This window comes from Carcharhinus amblyrhynchos, unplaced genomic scaffold (genome assembly GCF_965287045.1).
Source record: "Carcharhinus amblyrhynchos unplaced genomic scaffold, sCarAmb.v2.hapA scaffold_529, whole genome shotgun sequence".
In the NCBI taxonomy this organism is placed as follows: Eukaryota; Metazoa; Chordata; class Chondrichthyes; order Carcharhiniformes; family Carcharhinidae; genus Carcharhinus; species Carcharhinus amblyrhynchos.
Genome location: NW_027650269.1, coordinates 54,991 through 73,320, shown reverse-complemented (window position 1 = coordinate 73,320; position 18,330 = coordinate 54,991).

Genomic DNA, 18,330 nt, shown 5'->3' with positions numbered 1-18,330 from the left:
TCTGTATGTGTGTGTGTCTCTCTCTGCATCTGTGTGTCTCTCTCTGCACCTGTCTCTCTCTGTATATCTGGATCTCTCTCTCCCTCTCTCTGTGTCTGTCCATATCTCTGTGTCTGTCTCTTTCTTTCTCTATTGTGTTTTTCTCTCTGTCTCTCTATCTGTATCTCTCTCCCTGCATCTGTGTGTGTCTCTCTCTCTGTATCTGTATGTCTCACTCTGTATCTGTGCATGTATCTCTCTCTCTCTACCTGTATCTATATTTGCCTCTCTCTATTGTGATTCTCATTCTCTCTATCTGTATCTCTCTCTGTGTATCTGTGTGTCTCTCTTTCTCTTTGTATCTGTGTGTGTATCTCTCTCTCTGTTTGTGTCTCTTTCTCTTTGTCTGTGTGTGTGTCTCTCTCTCTCTATGTGTGTCTCTCTCTATCTTTGTGTGTGTCTCTCTCTCTCTAACAGTGTGTGTCTCTTTCTGTATCTCTGTCTGTCTCACTGTATCTGTGTGTGTGTCTCCCTTTCTCTTTCTATCCATCTGTGTCTTTCTCTATCTGAGTTTTTCTCTCCCTCTCTGTCTCTCTCTGTATCTGTATGTGTGTCCCTCTCTCTATGTCTTTCTCACTCCCTGTCTCTCTCTATGTCTCTCCCTGTGTGTGTGTGTGTGTGTGTGTGTTTCTCTCTTTGTGTGTGCGTGTGTTTCTCTTTGTGAGTGTGTGTTTCTGTGTTTGTGTGTGTTTCTCTCTTTGTGTGTGTGTGTTTCTGTGTGTGTGTGTTGCTCTGTGCGTGTTTCTCGCTCTGTGCGTGTGTTTCTCGCTTTGTGTGTGTGTGTTTCTGTGTGTGTGTGTGTGTTGCTCTGTGCGTGTTTCTCGCTCTGTGCGTGTGTGTTTCTCGCTCTGTGCGTGTGTGTGTTTCTCGCTTTGTGTGTGTGTGTTTCTCGCTTTGTGTGTGTGTGTGTTTCTGTTTCTCCTTTTGTGTTTGTATGCTTTTCTCTTTGTGTGTGTGTTTTTCTCTCTTTGTGTGTGTGTTTCTCTCTTTGTGTCTGTGTGTTCTTCTGTGTGTGTGTGTGTGTGTGTGTGTTTCTTTCTTTGTGTGAGTGTGTTTTTCTCTTTGTGTGTGTGTGTGTTTCTCTCTTTCTGTGTGTGTGTGTGTGTGTGTGTGTTCCTCTTTTTGTGTTTGTGTGTTTTTCTCTTTGGGTGTGTGTGTGTTTCTCTCTTTGTGTGTGTGTGTGTGTGTGTTCCTCTTTTTGTGTTTGTGTGTTTTTCTCTTTGGGTGTGTGTGTGTTTCTCGTTTTGTGTGTGTGTGTGTGTTTTTCCCACTTTGTGTTTGTGCGTGTGTTTCTCACTTTGTGTGTGTGTGTGGTTCTCTTTTTGAGTTTGTATGTTTTTCTCTTTGTGTGTGTGTTTTTCTCTCTTTGTGTGTGTGTTTCTCTCTTTGTGTCTGTGTGTTCTTCTCTGTGTGTGTGTGTGTTTCTCTCTTTGTGTCTGTGTGTTTTTCTCTTTGTGTGTGTTTTTCTCTTTGTGTGTGTGTGTGTGTTTCTCTCTTTGTGTGTGTGTGTTTTCCTCTTTGTGTGTGTTTTTCTCTTTGTGTGTGTGTGTGTTTCTCTCTTTGTGTGTGTGTGTGTTTCTCTGTGTGTGTGTGTGTTTCTCTCTTTCTGTGTGTGTTTTTCTCTTTGTGTGTGTGTGTGCTTCTCTCTTTGTGTGTGTGTGTGTGTTCCTCTTTTTGTGTTTGTGTGTTTTTCTCTTTGTGTGTGTGTGTGATTCTCTCTTCATGTATGTGTGTGTGTTTCTCTCTTTGTGTGTGTGTTTTTATGTGCTTGTGTATTTCTCTCTTTGTGTATCTCTGTTTCCCTCTTTGTGTGTATGTGCTCCTCTGTGTGTTTGTGTGTGTGTGTTTTTCGCTTTGTGTGTGTGTTTCTCTCTTTGTGTGTGTGTTTTTATGTGCTTGTGTATTTCTCTCTTTGTGTATCTCTGTTTCCCTCTTTGTGTGTATGTGCTCCTCTGTGTGTTTGTGTGTGTGTGTTTTTCGCTTTGTGTGTGTGTTTCTCTCTTTGTGTGTGTGTTTTTATGTGCTTGTGTATTTCTCTCTTTGTGTATCTCTGTTTCCCTCTTTGTGTGTATGTGCTCCTCTGTGTGTTTGTGTGTGTGTGTTTTTCGCTTTGTGTGTGTGTTTCTCTCTTTGTGTGTGTGTTTTTTTTCTCTCTTTATGTGCTTGTGAGTTTCTCTCTTTGTGTATCTGTGTTTTTCTCTTTGTGTGTGTGTGTTTCTTCCTCTTTGTGTGTCAGTGTTTCTGCGGGTGTGTGAGTGTGTTCCTCTTTGTGTGTGTGTTTTTCTCTCTTTGTGTGTATGAGTTTCTGTGTGGGTCTATGGGTGTGTTTCTCATCTGTGTGTGTGTGTGCGTTTGTTTCTCTGTGTGTGTATGTTCCTCTGTGTGTGCGTGTGTTTCTCATTGTGTGTGTGCGTTTCCCACGTTGTGTGTGTGTCTTTCTATCTTTGTGTGTGTGTGTGTTTCTCTCTTTGTGCATGTGTGTTTCTGTTTGTGTGTGTGTGTTTCTCTGTGTGTGTGTTTTTCTCTCTTTCTGTGTGTTTGTGTTTTTTTTCTCTTTATGTGTGTGTTTCTTTGTGTTTCTGTGTATGTGTGTCTGTGTGTGTGTGTGTGTTTCTCTCTTTTTGTGTGTTTGTGTTTTTTTCTCTTTGTGTGTGTGTGTTTCTATCTTTGTGCATCTGTGTTTCTCTGTGTGTGTGTTTCTCTCTTTGTTTGTGTGTGTGTGTGTTTCTGTGTGTGAGTGTTTCTGTGTGTGTGTGTGTTTTTCTCTCTTTGTGTGTATGAGTTTCTGTGTGGGTCTGTGGGTGTGTTTCTCATCTGTGTGTGTGTGCATTTGTTTCTCTGTGTGTGCATGTTTCTCTGTGTGTGCGTGTGTTTCTCACTGTGTGTGTGCGTTTCCCACTTTGTGTGTGTGTGTGTTTCTCTCTTTGTGCATCTGTGTTTCTCTGTGTGTGTGTTTCTGTGTGTGGGTGTTTCTGTGTGTGTGTGTTTTTTTGTTTGTGTGTGTGTGTTTCTGTGTGTGTGTTTTTTTGTTTGTGTGTGTTTGTGTTTTTTTGTTTGTGTGTGTCTGCGTGTGTGCGTGTTTCTCTGTGTGTGTGTGTTTCTCTGTGTGTGTGTTTCTGTGTGTGTGCGTGTGTGTGTGTTTCTGTGTGTCTGTGTGTCTGTGTGTGTTTCTCTGTGTGTGTGTTTCTGTGTGTGCGTGTGTGTGTGTTTCTCTGTGTGTGTGTGTTTCTATCTTTGTGTGTGTGTGTGCTGCTCTCTTTGTGTGTATGTGTGATTCTCTCTTTGTGTGTGTGTCTGTGTGTGTATGTGAGTGTGTCTCTCTCTGTCTCTCATTCTGCTTCTCTCTCTCTGTGTCTCTGTATCTGTGTGTGTGTGTCTCTCTCTGTATCTGTGTGCGTGTCTCTCTCTCTGTATCTATGTGTGTGTGTCTCTCTCTCTCTGCGTCTCTGTGTATGTCTCTCCGTATCTGTGTGTGTCTCTCTCTCTCTGTGTCTCTGTGTGTGTCTCACCGTATCTGTGTGTGTCTCTCTCTGTATCTGTGTCTGTCTCTCTCTATGTATCTGTGTGTCTCTCACTCTTATCTGTATGTCTCCATCTCTCTGCATCTGTGTGTGTCTCTCTCTTTCTCTCTGTCTCTCTCTTTCTCTCTCTCTCTCTCTCTCTCTCTCTCCCTGTCTGTCTGTCTGTCTCTCTCTCTGTCACCCTCTCTCTGTCTGTCTATGTGTGACACTCTCTCTCTGCATCTCTCTCTCTCTTTCACTCTCTGTGTCTCACTCTGTCTCTTTCTCTCTCTCTGGGTGGGTATCTCTCTGCCTCTGGGTGTGTGTGCCTCTCTCTCCCTCTCTGTTTATCTGTTTCTCTCTCTGTATCTGCGTCTCTCTATCTGTCTGTCCCTCTCTCTCTATCTGTGTCTCTCTGTATCTGTGTCTCCCCCTTTCACTCTGTATCTGTGTGTGTGTCTCTCTCTCTGTATCTGTCTCACTCTCAGCATCTCTGTCTCTCTCTCTCTCTGTGTCTGTGTGTCTCTTTCTGTGTGTGTGTCTCTCTCTGTATCTGTGTGTGTCTCTCTCTGTATCTGTGTGTGTCTCTCTCTTTCTCTCTCTCTCTCTCTCTCTCCCTGTCTCTCTCTCTCTCTCTCTCTGTCTCCCTCTCTCTGTCTCTCTATGTGTGACACTCTCTCTGCATCTCTCTCTTTCACTCTCTGTGTCTCACTCTGTCTCTTTCTCTCTCTCTGGGTGGGTATCTCTCTGTCTCTGGGTGTGTGTGCCTCTCTCTCTCTCTCTGTTTATCTGTTTCTCTCTCTGTATCTGCGTCTCTCTATCTGTGTCTCTCTCTCTCTATCTGTGTCTCTCTGTCTGTAACTGTGTCTCTCTGTATCTGTCTCACTCAGCATCTCTGTCTGACTCTCTCTGTGTCTGTGTGTGTCTCTTTCTGTGTGTATCTCTCTCTCCCTGTATCTGTGTGCGTGTCTCTCTCTGTATCTGTGTGTGTCTCTCTCCCTCTGTATCTGTGTGTGTGTCTCACTCTGTATCTGTGTGTGTCCCTCTCCGTCTCTGTCTGTCTGTCTTTCTCTGTATCTGTATTGTCTCTCTCTCTCTCTATATCTGTCTGTCTGTCTCTCTGTCAGTGTCTGTGTCTCTCTCACACTCTGTTGTGTGTCTCTCTCTGTCTCTGTGTGTGTGTCTCTCTCTCTTTGTCACTCTGTCTCTCTGTATCTGTGTGTTTCTTTATATATGTGTCCCTCACTGTATTTTTCTCTGTATCTGTTTGTCTCTGTCTCTGTATCGCTGTGTCTCTGTATCGGTGTGTCCCTCTCTGTATTTCTCTCTGTGTCTCTCTGTTTCCACGTCTGTGTGTCTGTCACTGTATTTCTCCCTGTGTTTCTCTCTTTCTGTCTGTATATGTGTGTCACTCTGTATCTGTGTGTCTCTCTTTGTATTTCTCTCTGTGTCTCTCTGTTTCCACGTCTGTGTGTCTGTCACTGTATTTCTCCCTGTGCTTCTCTCTTTCTGTCTGTATATGTGTGTCACTCTGTATCTGTGTGTCTCTCTCTGTATCTTTGTGTCTCTCTGTGTCTCTCTCTCTGTATCTGTGTGTCTCTGTATTCCGAAATTGCCCCTTAAGTGTCCCAAGTTGTGAAGATTGGGGGGATTGGCCATGCTAAATTGCCCCAGAGATGGAGAGACAGGGACACAGGGGAGCCCGAAACACTACAGAAACAGGAGAAAGGTTTGAAAATGGAGGAATGTTTCTTATCCATCTATAAAAATAACCCACTCTGACAGCAGTTCCATTTCACACTCTCTGCTCAGTCCTGTGTTGGGGGGGGTTTAGTGTGGGATCAGTGTTTGCTTTTCCCAAACCGCAGTGAGATTCTCAACAAGGGCAAGAGGTTTCAGTGCTTAAAAATGTAAAGATTACAAAACCAAAGCAGACAGAGAGTGATGAGACTTCACACCTTCAATGTAGTGATTCCCCCAATCTTTCCTTTTGTATATTGCTTCCTTCCCCTGTCTGAAGTATTGGAGACGTAGACATTACTGAAACAATTCAATCTCTCGGGACAATCACAGCTTCTGGAAACAAATTAACATTTTAATCACCCAAAAAGCTGAATCTCCATTCAAACATCTCCCTCCCCATATCCTTGTAAATGTAAAGAGAACTCCCATTTCCCCAAAGCAGGAAGATATGACATGGAATCACCTGAACCTCTCTATCAAAGATAGAAAGTTTCTTTTCTATAAAGTTTATTTATTAGTGTCACAAGTAGGTTCACATTAACACTGAAATAAAGTTACTGTGAAAATCCCCTAGTCCCCACACTCCGGCGCCTGTTCGGGTTACACTGAGGGAGAATTTAGCAGGGTCAATACACCCTAACCAGCACGTCTTTCAGATTGTGGGAGGAAACCGGAGCACCCGGAGGAAACCCACCCAGACACGGGGAGAACATACAGACTCCGCACAGACAGTGACCCAAGCTGGGAATCGAACCCGGGTCCCTGGAGCTGTGTACACAAGAACATAAGAAATAGGAGCAGGAGTAGGCCATCTAGCCCTTCGCACACTCACTCACACACACACACTCGCACAGAGAAACACACACAAAGGGAGAAACACAGCCACACAAAGGGAGAAACGCATGCACACACACACACAAAGACAGAAACACACACAGACCAACACACACACACACAGAAATACACACAGTCACAAAGAGAGAAACACACACACACGAGAGCAACACACAAAAAGAGAAACACACACACACACAAAGAGAGAAACACACACACATACACAAAGAGAGAAACACGCGCACACACAAAGAGAGAAACACAAACAGAAAGAAACACACGCTCAAAGAAATACATGCACACAAAGAGAGAAAAACACACTCATACAAAGAGAGAAACACAGTAAGAGAGAAATACACACACAAAGAGAACACACACACACACACACACAAAGAGAGAAGCACACACGCACACAAAGAGAAACACACACACACAAAGAGAGAAACACACACACTCACAAACAGAGAAGCACACACACTCACAAAGAGAAACACACACACACAAAGAGAGAAGCACACACGCACACAAAGAGAAGCACACACACACACAAAGAGAAACACACACGCACACAAACAGAAGCACACACGCAAACAAAGAGAAGCACACACACACACACACACACAAAGAGAAACACACACACACACAAAGAGAAACACACACGCACACAAACAGAAGCACACACGCAAACAAAGAGAAGCACACACACACACACACACACACACACAAAGAGAAACACACACGCACACAAAGAGAAGCACACACACACACAAAGAGAAGCACACACGCACACAAAGACAGAAACACACACACAAAGAGAAACACACACACTCACAAACAGAGAAGCACACACACTCACAAAGAGAGAAGCACACACGCACACAAAGAGAAACACACACACACAAAGAGAGAAACACACACACTCACAAACAGAGAAGCACACACACTCACAAAGAGAGAAGCACACACGCACACAAAGAGAAACACACACACACAAAGAGAGAAGCACACACACTCACAAACAGAGAAGCACACACACTCACAAAGAGAGAAGCACACACGCACACAAAGAGAAACACACACACACAAAGAGAAGCACACACACACACAAAGAGAAACACACACGCACACAAAGAGAAGCACACACACACACAAAGAGAGAAGCACACACGCACACAAAGAGAAACACACACTCACAAACAGAGAAGCACACACACTCACAAAGAGAGAAGCACACACACTCACAAAGAGAGAAGCACACACTCACAAACAGAGAAGCACACACACTCACAAAGAGAGAAGCACACACGCACACAAAGAGAAACACACACACACAAAGAGAGAAGCACACACACTCACAAACAGAGAAGCACACACACTCACAAAGAGAGAAGCACACACGCACACAAAGAGAAACACACACACACAAAGAGAAGCACACACACACACAAAGAGAAACACACACGCACACAAAGAGAAGCACACACACACACAAAGAGAGAAGCACACACGCACACAAAGAGAAACACACACTCACAAACAGAGAAGCACACACACTCACAAAGAGAGAAGCACACACACTCACAAAGAGAGAAGCACACACACTCACAAAGAGAAGCACACACGCACACAAAGAGAAGCACACACGCACACAAAGAGAAACACACACGCACACAAAGAGAAGCACACACGCACACAAAGAGAAACACACACGCACACAAAGAGAAGCACACACACACACAAAGAGAGAAACACACACACAAAGAGAAGCACACACACACACAAAGAGAGAAACACGCACACAAAGAGAAGCACACACACACAAAGAGAAGCACACACACACACACAAAGAGAAGCACACACGCACACAAAGAGAGAAACACACACACAAAGAGAAACACACACGCACACAAAGAGAAGCACACACGCACACAAAGAGAAGCACACACACACACAAAGAGAAACACACACGCACACAAAGAGAGAAACACACACACAAAGAGAAGCACACACGCACTCAAAGAGAAACACACACGCACACAAAGAGAGAAACACACACACAAAGAGAAGCACACACACACACACAAAGAGAAGCACACACACACACACACAAAGAGAAGCACACACGCACTCAAAGAGAAACAACCACACTCACAAACAGAGAAGCACACACACACACAAAGAGAAGCACACACGCACACAAAGAGAGAAACACGCACACAAAGAGAAGCACACACGCACACAAAGAGAAGCACACACGCACACAAAGAGAAACACACACGCACACAAAGAGAGAAACACACACACAAAGAGAAGCACACACGCACTCAAAGAGAAACACACACGCACACAAAGAGAGAAACACACACACAAAGAGAAGCACACACACACACACAAAGAGAAGCACACACACACACACACAAAGAGAAGCACACACGCACTCAAAGAGAAACAACCACACTCACAAACAGAGAAGTACACACGCACACACAAAGAGAGAAGCACACACACACACACACACACACACACAAAGAGGGAAACACACACACACACACACGTCAATATCTTTTCCCAAAGGTAGGGGAGTCTAAAACTATTTCTCTCCCTGTGAGATATGTAGTCACTAATTACTGAATCCAGGCAAAATCACATCCCATTCTTATCCCGGGATCTGCAATGGGATTTTACACTGAAATCCTCGGATATCAGGACTAGGGGATTTTCACAGTAACTTCATTGCTGTGTTAATGTCAGCCTGTTTGTGACACTTGCAAATAAAGTTAAAGTTAACACTCCTGCACTTTCCCACCCGCACTCACTCACTCTTGTACACTTACTCACTCTTGTACACTTACTCAGTCTTACACACATTACACACTCTGTCTCTCTCACACACACACTCTCTCTCACACACTCTCTCACACACACACTCTCTCTCACACACACGCTCTCTCTCACACACACGCTCTCTCTCACACACACACTCTCTCACACACACTCTCTCTCTCACACACACACTCTCTCACACACACGCTCTCTCCACACTCTCTATCTCTCTCTCAAACACACTCTCTCTCGCACACACTTTATCCCTTGCACACACACTCTCTCGCACACATATTGTCTCTCACACACAGACTCTTGATACACACACACACTCTCACACACACTCCCACTCACACACACTCACACACACTCTCTCACATATTCTCTCTCACACACACTCACACGCTCTCTCACTCTCTCTCTCTCTCACACACACTCTCTTCACCCACACACACTCTCACACACGCACTCTCTTTCTCACACACACTCTTTCTCACACAGTCTCTCTCTCACCCACACACACACACACACACATTAGCTCACACTGTCACACACACACTCTCTCCTGCACACACTCTCTCCTGCACACACTCTCTCCTGCACACACTCTCTCCTGCACACACTCTCTCCTGCACACACTCTCTCCTGCACACACTCTCTCCTGCGCGCACTCTCTCCTGCGCGCACTCCCTCCTGCGCGCACTCCCTCCTGCGCGCACTCTCTCCTGCACGCACTCTCTCCTGCGCGCACTCTCTCCTGCGCACACTCTCTCCTGCACACACTCTCTCCTGCACACACTCTCTCCTGCACACACTCTCTCTCGCGCACTCTCTCTTGCACGCACACTCTCTAGCACACATACGCACTCCTTCTCACACACTCCCTCACATGTGCTCTCTCTCTCACACACACACTTTCTCTCACACACACACAAATGTGCACTCTCTCAAACACATTCTCACTCACACAAGCACTCTTCCACAAACTCTAACATACACACACACACTCTCTCACACACACATTCTCTCTCACACACACATTCTCTCTCACACACACTCTCTCTCACACATACACTCTCTAACACACACAGTCTCTAACACACACACTCTCTCTCACACGCATACTCTCTCTCACACACACACTCTCTCTCTCACACACACTCTCTCTCTCACACACACTCTCTCTCTCACACACACACCCTCTCTCACACACAACCTCTCTCACACACAACCTCTCTCACACACACTCTCTCTCACACACACTCTCTCTCACACACTCTCTCTCTCACACGCACGCTCTCTCTCACACGCACGCTCTCTCTCACACGCACGCTCTCTCTCACGCACGCTCTCTAACACACACACTCTCTCTCACACACTCTCTCTCACACACTCTCTCTCTCACACGCACGCTCTCTCTCACACGCACGCTCTCTCTCACACACACTCTCTCTCACACACTCTCTCTCTCACACGCACGCTCTCTCTCACACACACACTCTCTCTCACACACACTCTCACACACATCTCTCTCACACACACTCTCTCTCACACACACACTCTCTCTCACACACACACTCTCTCTCACACACACTCTCACACACATCTCTCTCACACACACTCTCTCACACACACACTCTCTCTCACACACACTCTCTCTCACACACTCTCTCTCTCACACGCACGCTCTCTCTCACACTCTCTCACACACTCTCTCTCTCACACGCACGCTCTCTCTCACACGCACGCTCTCTAACACACACACTCTCTCTCACACACTCTCTCTCACACACTCTCTCTCTCACACGCACGCTCTCTCTCACACGCACGCTCTCTCTCACACGCACGCTCTCTCTCACACACACACTCTCTCTCACACTCTCTCTCTCACACACACGCTCTCTCTCACACACACGCTCTCTCTCACACGCACGATCTCTCTCACGCACGCTCTCTCTCACGCACGCTCTCTCTCACGCACACTCTCTCTCACGCACACTCTCTCACACACACACTCTCACACACACACACTCTCACACACACACTCTCTCACACACACTCTCTCTCACACACTCTCTCTCTCTCACACACACTCTCTCTCTCACACACTCTCTCACACACACACACTCTCTCACACGACCTCCCTCATACACACTCTCTCACACACGCACTCTCTTTCTCACACACTCTCTCTGACACACATACACACTCTCTCTCTCTCTCACACACACACACACACTCTCTCTCTCCCTCTCCCTCTCTGTCTGTGTGCGTCTCTCTCTCTCTCTCTCATAGAACATTACAGCACAGTACAGGCCCTTCGGCCCTCAGTGTTGTGCTGAGCTATGTCCAATCCCAAGATCAGGGTCATTTATAAAGATGACAAACAGCAGTGTCCCCAAAGCAGATCCCTGAGGTACACCACTAGTAACTGAACTCCAGGTTGAATATTTCCTATCAACCATCACCCTCTGTCTTCTATCAGCGAGCCAATTCCTGATCCAAACTGCTAAATCACCCTCAATCCCATGTATCCGTATTTTCTACACTATCTTACCATGGGGAACCTTATCAAACACTCTCTCTATATATCTGTCTCTCTCTATCTGTCTGTCTGTCTGTCTCTCTATTTCTGTCTCTCTCTATTTCTGTGTGTGTCTCTCTGTCTCTCTCTCTGCACCTGTCTCTCTCTTTGTGTCTGTCTCTCTCTTTCTGTATCTGCATCTCTCTCTCTCCCTATCTGTATGTGTGTGTGTCTCTCTCTGCATCTGTGTGTCTCTCTCTGCACCTGTCTCTCTCTGTATATCTGTATCTCTCTCTCCCTCTCTCTGTGTCTGTCCGTATCTCTGTGTCTGTCTCTTTCTTTCTCTATTGTGTTTTTCTCTCTGTCTCTCTATCTGTATCTCTCTCCCTGCATCTGTGTGTGTCTCTCTCTCTGTATCTGTATGTCTCACTCTGTATCTGTGCATGTATCTCTCTCTCTGTCTACCTGTATCTATATTTGCCTCTCTCTATTGTGATTCTCATTCTCTCTATCTGTATCTCTCTCTGTGTATCTGTGTGTCTCTCTTTCTCTTTGTATCTGTGTGTGTATCTCTCTCTCTCTGTTTGTGTCTCTTTCTCTTTGTCTGTGTGTGTGTCTCTCTCTCTCTCTATGTGTGTCTCTCTCTATCTTTGTGTGTGTCTCTCTCTCTCTAACAGTATGTGTCTCTTTCTGTATCTCTGTCTGTCTCACTGTATCTGTGTGTGTCTCCCTTTCTCTTTCTATCCATCTGTGTCTTTCTCTATCTGAGTTTTTCTCTCCCTCTCTGTCTCTCTCTGTATCTGTATGTCTCACTCTGTATCTGTATGTGTGTCCCTCTCTCTATGTCTTTCTCACTCCCTGTCTCTCTCTATGTCTCTCCCTGCATTTCTCTCCATCTGTCTATCTATCTCTATCTCTCTCTTTGTGTGTGTCTCTCTCTGTCTATGTCTCTCTCACACTCTGTTGTGTGTCTCTCTCTGTCTCTGTGTGTGTGTCTCTCTCTCTTTGTCACTCTGTCTCTCTGTATCTGTGTGTTTCTTTATATATGTGTCCCTCACTGTATTTTTCTCTGTATCTGTTTGTCTCTGTCTCTGTATCGCTGTGTCTCTGTATCGGTGTGTCCCTCTCTGTATTTCTCTCTGTGTCTCTCTGTTTCCACGTCTGTGTGTCTGTCACTGTATTTCTCCCTGTGCTTCTCTCTTTCTGTCTGTATATGTGTGTCACTCTGTATCTGTGTGTCTCTCTCTCTGTATCTTTGTGTCTCTCTCTCTGTATCTGTGTGTCTCTGTATTCCGAAATAGCCCCTTAAGTGTCCCAAGTTGTGAAGATTGGGGGGATTGGCCAAGCTAAATTGCCCCAGAGATGGAGAGACAGGGACACAGGGGAGCCCGAAACACTACAGAAACAGGAGAAAGGTTTGAAAATGGAGGAATGTTTCTTATCCATCTATAAAAATAACCCACTCTGACAGCAGTTCCATTTCACACTCTCTGCTCAGTCGTGTGTTGGGGTGGGTTTAGTGTGGGATCAGTGTTTGCTTTTCTCAAACCGCAGTGAGATTCCCAACAAGGGCAAGAGGTTTCAGTGTTTAAAAATGTAAAGATTACAAAACCAAAGCAGACAGAGAGTGATGAGACCTCACACCTTCAATGTAGTGATTCCCCCAATCTTTCCTTTTGTATATTGCTTCCTTCCTCTGTCTGAAGCATTGGAGACGTAGACATTACTGAAACAATTCAATCTCTCGGGACAATCACAGCTTCTGGAAACAAATTAACATTTCAATCACCCAAAAAGCTGAATCTCTATTCAAACATCTCCCTCCCCATATCCTTGTAAATGTAAAGAGAACTCCCATTTCCCCAAAGCAGGAAGATATGAAATGGAATCACCTGAACCTCTCTATCAAAGATAGAAAGTTTCTTTTCTATAAAGTTTATTTATTAGTGTCACAAGTAGGTTCACATTAACACTGGAATAAAGTTACTGTGAAAATCCCCTAGTCCCCACACTCCGGCGCCTGTTCGGGTTACACTGAGGGAGAATTTAGCAGGGTCAATACACCCTAACCAGCACGTCTTTCAGATTGTGGGAGGAAACCGGAGCACCCGGAGGAAACCCACCCAGACACGGGGAGAACATACAGACAGTGACCCAAGCTGGGAATCGAACCCGGGTCCCTGGAGCTGTGTACACAAGAACATAAGAAATAGGAGCAGGAGTAGGCCATCTAGCCCTTTGCGCGCGCACACACACACACACACAGACACACACACACACACAAAGAGAAAGAAACACACACAAAGGGAGAAACACAGACACACAAAGGGAGAAACGCATGCACACACACACACAGAAAGACAGAAACACACACAGACCAACACACACACACAGAAATACACACAGTCACAAAGAGAGAAACACACACACACGAGAGCAACACACAAAAAGAGAAACACACACAAGGAGAGAAACACTCACACACACAAAGAGAGAAACACACACACACACAAAGAGAGATACACACACACAGAAAGAAACACACGCTCAAAGAAATACATGCACACAAAGAGAGAAAAACACACTCATACAAAGAGAGAAACACAGTAAGAGAGAAATACACACACAAAGAGAACACACACACACAAACAGAGAAGCACACACGCACACAAAGAGAAACACACACACACAAAGAGAGAAGCACACACACTCACAAACAGAGAAGCACACACACTCACAAAGAGAGAAGCACACATGCACACAAAGAGAAGCACACACGCACACAAAGAGAAGCACACACGCACACAAAGAGAAACACACACGCACACAAAGAGAAACACACACGCACACAAAGAGAAACACACACACTCACAAAGAGAGAAGCACACACGCACACAAAGAGAAACACACACACACAAAGAGAGAAGCACACACACTCACAAACAGAGAAGCACACACACTCACAAAGAGAGAAGCACACATGCACACAAAGAGAAGCACACACGCACACAAAGAGAAGCACACACGCACACAAAGAGAAACACACACGCACACAAAGAGAAACACACACCCTCTCTCACACACACTCTCTCTCACACACACTCTCTCTCACACACGCACTCTCTCTCTCTCACACACACTCTCTCTCTCACACACTCTCTCACACATGCACTCTCTTTCTCACGCACACACACTCTCTCACGCACACACACTCTCTCACGCAAACACACTCTCATGCACACACACACACACTCTCTCTCTCTCGCACACACACACAGACACACACTCTCTCACACTCTCTCTCCCTCCCTCTCTGTGTACGTCTCGCTCTCTCTCTCATAGAAGATAGAACAATACAGCACAGTACAGGCCCTTCAGCCCTCAGTGTTGTGCTGAGCTATGTCCAATCCCAAGATCAGGGTCATAAGAAATAGGAGCAGGAGTAGGCCATCTAGCCCTTTCCGCGCGCACACACACACACACACACACACACACACACACACACACACACACACACAAAGAGAAAGAAACACACACAAAGGGAGAAACACAGACACACAAAGGGAGAAACGCATGCACACACACACACAAAGACAGAAACACACACAGACCAACACACACACACACAGAAATACACACAGTCACAAAGAGAGAAACACACACACACGAGAGCAACACACAAAAAGAGAAACACACACAAGGAGAGAAACACTCACACGCACAAAGAGAGAAACACACACACACACAAAGAGAGAAACACGCGCACACATAAAGAGAGAAACACACACAGAAAGAAACACACGCTCAAAGAAATACATGCACACAAAGAGAGAAAAACACACTCATACAAAGAGAGAAACACAGTAAGAGAGAAATACACACACAAAGAGAACACACACACACAAAGAGAGAAGCACACACGCACACAAAGAGAAACACACACACACAAAGAGAGAAACACACACACTCACAAACAGAGAAGCACACACACTCACAAAGAGAGAAGCACACATGCACACAAAGAGAAGCACACACGCACACAAAGAGAAGCACACACGCACACAAAGAGAAACACACACGCACACAAAGAGAAACACACACGCACACAAAGAGAAACACACACACTCACAAAGAGAGAAGCACACACGCACACAAAGAGAAACACACACACACAAAGAGAGAAGCACACACACTCACAAACAGAGAAGCACACACACTCACAAACAGAGAAGCACACACACTCACAAACAGAGAAGCACACACGCACACAAAGAGAAACACACACGCACACAAAGAGAAGCACACACACACACAAAGAGAGAAGCACACACACTCACAAACAGAGAAGCACACACACTCACAAACAGAGAAGCACACACACTCACAAACAGAGAAGCACACACGCACACAAAGAGAAACACACACGCACACAAAGAGAAGCACACACACACAAAGAGAAGCACACACACTCACAAAGAGAAACACACACACTCACAAAGAGAAACACACGCACACAAAGAGAAGCACACACACACACAAAGAGAAACACACACACACACAAAGAGAAGCACACACACACACAAAGAGAAGCACACACACACACAAAGAGAAACACACATGCACACAAAGAGATGCACACACGCACACAAAGAGAAGCACACACACACACAAAGAGAAACACACACGCACACAAAGTGAAGCACACACGCACACAAAGAGAGAAGTACACACGCACACAAAGAGAAACACACACACACACAAAGAGAGAAACACACACACTCACAAACAGAGAAGCACACACACTCACAAAGAGAAGCACACACGCACACAAAGAGAAACACACACACACACACACACACACAAAGAGAAACACACACGCACACAAAGAGAAACACACACACTCACAAACAGAGAAGCACACACACTCACAAAGAGAGAAGCGCACACACTCACAAAGAGAGAAGCACACACGCACACAAAGAGAAACACACACGCACACAAAGAGAAACACACACACACAAAGAGAGAAACACACACACTCACAAACAGAGAAGTACACACGCACACACAAAGAGAGAAGCACACACACACACACACACACACACACACACACAAAGAGGGAAACACACACACACACGTCAATATCTTTTCCCAAAGGTAGGGGAGTCTAAAACTATTTCTCTCCCTCTGAGATATGTAGTCACTAATTACTGAATCCAGGCAAAATCACATCCCATTCTTATCCCGGGATCTGCAATGGGATTTTACACTGAAATCCTCGGATATCAGGACTAGGGGATTTTCACAGTAACTTCATTGCTGTGTTAATGTCAGCCTGTTTGTGACACTTGCAAATAAAGTTAAAGTTAACACTCCTGCACTTTCCCACCCGCACTCACTCACTCTTGTACACTTACTCACTCTTGTACACTTACTCAGTCGTACACACATTACACACTCTGTCTCTCTCACACACACACTCTCTCACACACACACTCTCTCTCACACACACACACTCTCTCTCACACACACACTCTCTCTCACACACACACTCTCTCTCACACACACACTCTCTCACACACACGCTCTCTCCACACACACACACTCTCTCTCTCTCAAACACACTCTCTCTCGCACACACTTTATCCCTTGCACACACACTCTTTCGCACACATATTGTCTCTCACACACAGACTCTTGATACACACGCACACTCTCACACACACTCCCACTCACACACACTCACACACTCTCTCTCACATATTCTCTCTCACACACACACTCACACGCTCTCTCACTCTCTCTCTCTCTCACACACACTCTCTTCACCCACACACACTCTCACACACGCACTCTCTTTCTCACACACACTCTTTCTCACACAGTCTCTCTCTCACCCACACACACACACATTAGCTCACACTGTCACACACACACTCTCTCCTGCACACACTCTCTCCTGCACACACTCTCTCCTGCACACACTCTCTCTCACGCACTCTCTCTTGCACGCACACTCACTCTCGCGCACACTCTCTCGCACACATACGCACTCCTTCTCACACACTCCCTCACATGTGCTCTCTCTCTCACACACACACTTTCTCTCACACACACATTCTCTCTCACACACACTCTCTCTCACACACACTCTCTCTCACACATACACTCTCTAACACACACAGTCTCTCTCACACACACACTCTCTCTCTCACACACACTCTCTCTCTCACACACACTCTCTCTCACACACACACTCTCTCTCTCACACACACACCCTCTCTCACACACACTCTCTCTCACACACACTCTCTCTCACACACTCTCTCACACACACACCCTCTCTCACACACACCCTCTCTCACACACACTCTCTCTCACACACGCACTCTCTCTCACACACGCACTCTCTCTCTAACACACTCTCTCTCTCTGACACACTCTCTCACACACGCACTCTCTTTCTCACGCACACACACTCTCTCACGCACACACACTCTCTCACGCAAACACACTCTCATGCACGCACACACACTCTCTCTCTCTCGCACACACACACACACAGACACACACTCTCTCACACTCTCTCTCCCTCCCTCTCTGTCTGTGTACGTCTCGCTCTCTCTCTCATAGAAGATAGAACAATACAGCACAGTGCAGGCCCTTCAGCCCTCAGTGTTGTGCTGAGCTATGTCCAATCCCAAGATCAGGGTCATTTATAAAGATGACAAACAGCAGTTCTCCAGAACAGATCCCTGAGGTACACCACTAGTAACTGAACTGCAGGTTGAATATTTCCTATCAACCACCACCCTCTGTCTTCTATCAGCGAGCCAATTCCTGATCCAAACTGCTAAATCACCCTCA